At 31.7% G+C, this 7061-nt stretch overlaps 1 non-coding gene across 1 annotated transcript; it reads right to left on the reverse strand.

The window, feature by feature from the left end:
- Positions 1 to 956: 956 nt before the first annotated feature.
- On the reverse strand, positions 957 to 2949 carry LOC127012374 (small subunit ribosomal RNA). The gene has a single exon (XR_007765871.1). It is a non-coding gene; the product is annotated as a small subunit ribosomal RNA (ribosomal RNA).
- Positions 2950 to 7061: the final 4112 nt, after the last annotated feature.

A 7061-nucleotide genomic window follows, 5' to 3' on the forward strand; every position in this document is an offset into this window, starting at 1 on the left:
ATATAATTTTAATATTTGCATTATTTCGATTTGCTTGTTCGAAATTTCATTTGATCTATATTAGATCATATACATTTTGGCAATTCATATTTTATTTGTATTACTATAATGTATTTATTATAATATAAACAAATATTTTATTAACGGTAAGGATATACAATAATAATTTAATATTATTATTTTAATAATTCGATTTGCTTGTTCGAATTTTTATTTGTTTGCTTTGGCTGCTTATTATTTCTCTCATATGTATTAAATACAATATATAATTTTAATATTTGCATTATTTCGATTTGCTTGTTCGAAATTTATTTGATCTATATTAGATCTCATATACATTTGGCAATTCATATTTTATTTGTATTATTATAATGTATTTATTATAATATAAACAAATATTTTATTAACGGTAAGGATATACAATAATAATTTAATATTATTATTTTAATAATTCGATTTGCTTGTTCGAATTTTATTTGTTTGCTTTGGCTGCTTATTATTTCTCTCATATGTATTAAATACAATATATAATTTAATATTTGCATTATTTCGATTTGCTTGTTCGAAATTTTATTTGATCTATATTAGATCTCATATACATTTTGGCAATTCATATTTTATTTGTATTATTATAATGTATTTATTATAATATAAACAAATATTTTATTAACGGTAAGGATATACAATAATAATTTAATATTATTATTTTAATAATTCGATTTGCTTGTTCGAATTTTTATTTGTTTGCTTTGGCTGCTTATTAATTTCTCTCATATGTATTAAATACAATATATAATTTTAATATTTGCATTATTTCGATTTGCTTGTTCGAAATTTCATTTGATCTATAATAGATCTCATATACATTTTGGCAATTCATATTTTATTTGTAATACTATAATGTATTTATTATAATATAAACAAATATTTTATTAACGGTAAGGATATTAAAACATTAATGATCCTTCCGCAGGTTCACCTACGGAAACCTTGTTACGACTTTTACTTCCTCTAAATAATCAAGTTCGGTCAACTTTTGCGAAACAACCGTAACACGCAAGGCGTCACAGTGATCACGTCGGAGACCTCACTAAATAATTCAATCGGTAGTAGCGACGGGCGGTGTGTACAAAGGGCAGGGACGTAATCAATGCGAGTTAATGACTCACACTTACTGGGAATTCCAAGTTCATGTGAACAGTTTCAGTTCACAATCCCAAGCATGAAAGTGGTTCAGCGGTTTACCCGGACCTCTCGGTCTAGGAAATACACGTTGATACTTTCATTGTAGCGCGCGTGCAGCCCAGGACATCTAAGGGCATCACAGACCTGTTATTGCTCAATCTCATTATTGCTAGACGCAATTTGTCCATTTAAGAAGCTAGTGTCCTTATAATGGGACAAACCAACAGGTACGGCTCCACTTATATAAACACATTCAAACACAATAAACATTTTACTGCCACCATGAATGAAGGCTATATAAGCTTCAACACCATAATCCTGAAGATATCTATTTAATATATTTGAGTCTCGTTCGTTATCGGAATTAACCAGACAAATCACTCCACGAACTAAGAACGGCCATGCACCACCACCCATAGATTCGAGAAAGAGCTATCAATCTGTCTTACACACTTATGTTCGGACCTGGTAAGTTTTCCCGTGTTGAGTCAAATTAAGCCGCAGGCTCCACTCCTGGTGGTGCCCTTCCGTCAATTCCTTTAAGTTTCAGCTTTGCAACCATACTTCCCCGGAGCCCAAAAGCTTTGGTTTCCCGGGAAGCGACTGAGAGAGCCATAAAAGTAGCTACACCCAATTGCTAGCTGGCATCGTTTATGGTTAGAACTAGGGCGGTATCTGATCGCCTTCGAACCTCTAACTTTCGTTCTTGATTAATGAAAACATCTTTGGCAAATGCTTTCGCTTAAGTTAGTCTTACGACGGTCCAAGAATTTCACCTCTCGCGTCGTAATACTAATGCCCCCAAACTGCTTCTATTAATCATTACCTCTTGATCTGAAAACCAATGAAAGCAGAACAGAGGTCTTATTTCATTATCCCATGCACAGAATATTCAGGCATTTGAAGCCTGCTTTAAGCACTCTAATTTGTTCAAAGTAATTGTACCGGCCCACAATAACACTCGTTTAAGAGCACTAATGCAGGTTTTTAAATAGGAGGAACATATGAAAAAATACAAGTATCTAAGCACATGTAAGAACTCCACCGGTAATACGCTTACATACATAAAGGTATAGTACTAACCACAATTGTAAGTTGTACTACCCGTATGAAGCACAAGTTCAACTACGAACGTTTTAAACCGCAACAACTTTAATATACGCTATTGGAGCTGGAATTACCGCGGCTGCTGGCACCAGACTTGCCCTCCAATTGGTCCTTGTTAAAGGATTTAAAGTGTACTCATTCCAATTACAGGGCCTCGGATATGAGTCCTGTATTGTTATTTTCGTCACTACCTCCCCGAGCTGGGAGTGGGTAATTTACGCGCCTGCTGCCTTCCTTAGATGTGGTAGCCGTTTCTCAGGCTCCCTCTCCGGAATCGAACCCTGATTCCCCGTTACCCGTTGCAACCATGGTAGTCCTAGATACTACCATCAAAAGTTGATAGGCAGACATTTGAAAGATCTGTCGTCGGTACAAGACCATACGATCTGCATGTTATCTAGAGTTCAACCAATATAACGATCTTGCGATCGCTTGGTTTTAGCCTAATAAAAGCACATGTTCCATAAGGTTCATGTTTTAATTGCATGTATTAGCTCTAGAATTACCACAGTTTATCCAAGTAACTGTTAACGATCTAAGGAACCATAACTGATATAATGAGCCTTTTGCGGTTTCACTTTTAATTCGTGTGTACTTAGACATGCATGGCTTAATCTTTGAGACAAGCATATAACTACTGGCAGGATCAACCAGAATAATGTTTTTATTCATATTTCATTCATATTTTTTGAATAGAAATTAGCAATATATATGTTGTTATAGATTTTATTTCTATCGAATACGGCCATTTTTATATAGCATTCGTATACGTTTGTTTTCCAATTTATACTTGTTTCGCCACTAATAATAACAAGTTTTTATTGATGTCAAAAAGAATCATATTCTTTATAAACACAATATTTATTTTTCATATATTTTCTTTATATATGCACATTTCATTCTAAAATATCATTTTTGTTCGACATACATAATATATTGTATCCACACATGTACAATTTTTGTTTAACCAATATAAGATATTGAGTTAATCATTTGTATTTTGACGATAAATTTAAAATTTATCTATATATATCCATATAAGTCTCTGGTAATATATAAAATAGAACCGAGTGTATATATATAATTATTACTACTATATTTATTTCTTAAATAATATATACTTATATATTATTTATATATATACTCTTTATTATATATTATATAATTTCTTAAATAACTCTCTTAATAGCTATTTTTTATTATCAACAATATAAGTTGATATTAATATTGAAAATGTATTCATAATTACATTTTTATATTTCTTTGGTAGACTTTTATGTACTATTATTATTTAATAATACACATATAATATAAATCATGTTAGCCTACCTCCTAAAATTAACGATAAAATTCGGAAACAATTTGTTATTCTATGTACAATAGAAACTTGGCCTTTGTTTCAACGTTATTATCTTTGGGCTTAAAATATTAACCGCGGAGCCAAGTCTCGTATTCAAATAAATGAATAAAGAAACAAATTTGACGGATAATATCTTCTCTACTGACATATGTCAATAGCAGACGGCCGGCCCATTGACCATCCTATAGTAGTTTTTGGACACGCTGTCTCCCATTCGGGTATATTCAATTTACTTTGCCACTCACCCATATAGTGTTCTCTTATATAATAAGACAACGCACTTTTATATTCATTATATGGATATATTGCCTTCCTCATATTTGCCACACCACCTATAGTAGTTTTTGGACACGCTGTCTCCCATTCGGGTATATTCAATTTACTTTGCCACTCACCCATATAGTGTTCTCTTATATAATAAGAAAACGCACTTTTATTTTCATTATATGGATATATTGCCTTCCTCATATTTGCCACACCACCTATAGTAGTTTTTGGACACGCTGTCTCCCATTCGGGTATATTCAATTTACTTTGCCACTCACCCATATAGTGTTCTCTTATATAATAAGAAAACGCACTTTTATTTTCATTATATGGATATATTGCCTTCCTCATATTTGCCCACACCACCTATAGTAGTTTTTGGACACGCTGTCTCCCATTCGGGTATATTCAATTCTCTTTGCCACTCACCCTTATAGTATTCTCTTATTTAATAAGAATACTAAAATACTTCTCATATTATAGATGTAATCTATTAACTTCTCAATATCCATACGGTTTATGTATGGTATTGACAAAATCCTATGCATTTGCATAAGATTTATTTTGCCACAATTTATAGTACTAGTGCCGCCCTCACTAGGTATAAATATCTCATTTCGCTAGTAGTGTATGGGCAAATTCTACTAGCTATTCTCATAAATATGTCACTTATATGCCATATCTATACAATTCATGCACTTTTATATGTATATTTGCTATATTATACATTATTATGCCTTATAGGTATTATACCTATAAGCCACATCCATACGATTGCTTAATATAAATATATGTATAATTTTTTATACATATTTTTTTTTTATTTATGTATGGTTTTTATTCATATCCATATACTGTATTCACTTTTATATGGATATGATTGGCGTTTTATATAGTATTGACAAAATCATAAGTTTGACCAATACGAGGAGAGGTCCGCCAACGACCACCTCCCTATAGGTGTTTTTGGACACGCTGTCTCCCATTCGACTGCTTACTATACTAGGGGCTACCCGCTCCGTATGATATTCTCTCATATAACAAGAGAATGCAAGAAATATTCGTATTTATGAATATAATCCATTTATTTTTCAATATCCATACGTTTTACTTAGTTTTTTGTACGGTATTGACAAAATCCTATGCATTTGCATAAGATTTATTTTGCCACAATTTATAGTACTAGTGCCGCCCTCACTAGGTATAAATATCTCATTTCGCTAGTAGTGTATGGCAAATTCTACTAGCTATTCTCATAAATATGTCACTTATATGCCATATCTATACAATTCATGCACTTTTATATGTATATTTGCTATATTATACATTATTATGCCTTATAGGTATTATACCTATAAGCCACATCCATACGATTGCTTAATATAAATATATGTATAATTTTTTATACATATTTTTTTTTTATTTTTGTATGGTTTTTTATTCATATCCATATACTGTATTCAATTTTATATGGATATGATTGGCGTTTTATATAGTATTGACAAAATCATAAGTTTGACCAATACGAGGAGAGGTCCGCCAACGACCACCTCCCTATAGGTGTTTTTGGACACGCTGTCTCCCATTCGACTGCTTACTATACTAGGGGCTACCCGCTCCGTATGATATTCTCTCATATAACAAGAGAATGCAAGAAATATTCGTATTTTATGAATATAATCCATTTATTTTTCAATATCCATACGTTTTACTTAGTTTTTTGTACGGTATTGACAAAATCCTATGCATTTGCATAAGATTTATTTTGCCACAATTTATAGTACTAGTGCCGCCCTCACTAGGTATAAATATCTCATTTCGCTAGTAGTGTATGGGCAAATTCTACTAGCTATTCTCATAAATATGTCACTTATATGCCATATCTATACAATTCATGCACTTTTATATGTATATTTGCTATATTATACATATTATGCCTTATAGGTATTATACCTATAAGCCACATCCATACGATTGCTTAATATAAATATATGTATAATTTTTTATACATATTTTTTTTATTTATGTATGGTTTTTTATTCATATCCATATACTGTATTCACTTTTATATGGATATGATTGGCGTTTTATATAGTATTGACAAAATCATAAGTTTGACCAATACGAGGAGAGGTCCGCCAACGACCACCTCCCTATAGGTGTTTTTGGACACGCTGTCTCCCATTCGACTGCTTACTATACTAGGGGCTACCCGCTCCGTATGATATTCTCTCATATAACAAGAGAATGCAAGAAATATTCGTATTTTATGAATATAATCCATTTATTTTCAATATCCATACGTTTTACTTAGTTTTTTGTACGGTATTGACAAAATCCTATGCATTTGCATAAGATTTATTTTGCCACAATTTATAGTACTAGTGCCGCCCTCACTAGGTATAAATATCTCATTTCGCTAGTAGTGTATGGGCAAATTCTACTAGCTATTCTCATAAATATGTCACTTATATGCCATATCTATACAATTCATGCACTTTTATATGTATATTTGCTATATTATACATTATTATGCCTTATAGGTATTATACCTATAAGCCACATCCATACGATTGCTTAATATAAATATATGTATAATTTTTTATACATATTTTTTTTTATTTATGTATGGTTTTTTATTCATATCCATATACTGTATTCACTTTTATATGGATATGATTGGCGTTTTATATAGTATTGACAAAATCATAAGTTTGACCAATACGAGGAGAGGTCCGCCAACGACCACCTCCCTATAGGTGTTTTTGGACACGCTGTCTCCCATTCGACTGCTTACTATACTAGGGGCTGCCGCTCCGTATGATATTCTCTCGTATAACAAGAGAATGCAAGAAATATTCGTATTTTATGAATATAATCCATTTATTTTTCAATATCCATACGTTTTACTAGTTTTTTGTACGGTATTGACAAAATCCTATGCATTTGCATAAGATTTATTTTGCCACAATTATAGTACTAGTGCCGCCCTCACTAGGTATAAATATCTCATTTCGCTAGTAGTGTATGGGCAAATTCTACTAGCTATTCTCATAAATGCCTTCTTTATGCCATATCTATACAATTTATGCACTTTTATATGTATATTTGCTAATATTATACATTATTATGCCTTATAGGT

This window comes from Drosophila biarmipes, unplaced genomic scaffold (assembly GCF_025231255.1).
Source record: "Drosophila biarmipes strain raj3 unplaced genomic scaffold, RU_DBia_V1.1 ptg000059l, whole genome shotgun sequence".
In the NCBI taxonomy this organism is placed as follows: domain Eukaryota; kingdom Metazoa; phylum Arthropoda; class Insecta; order Diptera; family Drosophilidae; genus Drosophila; species Drosophila biarmipes.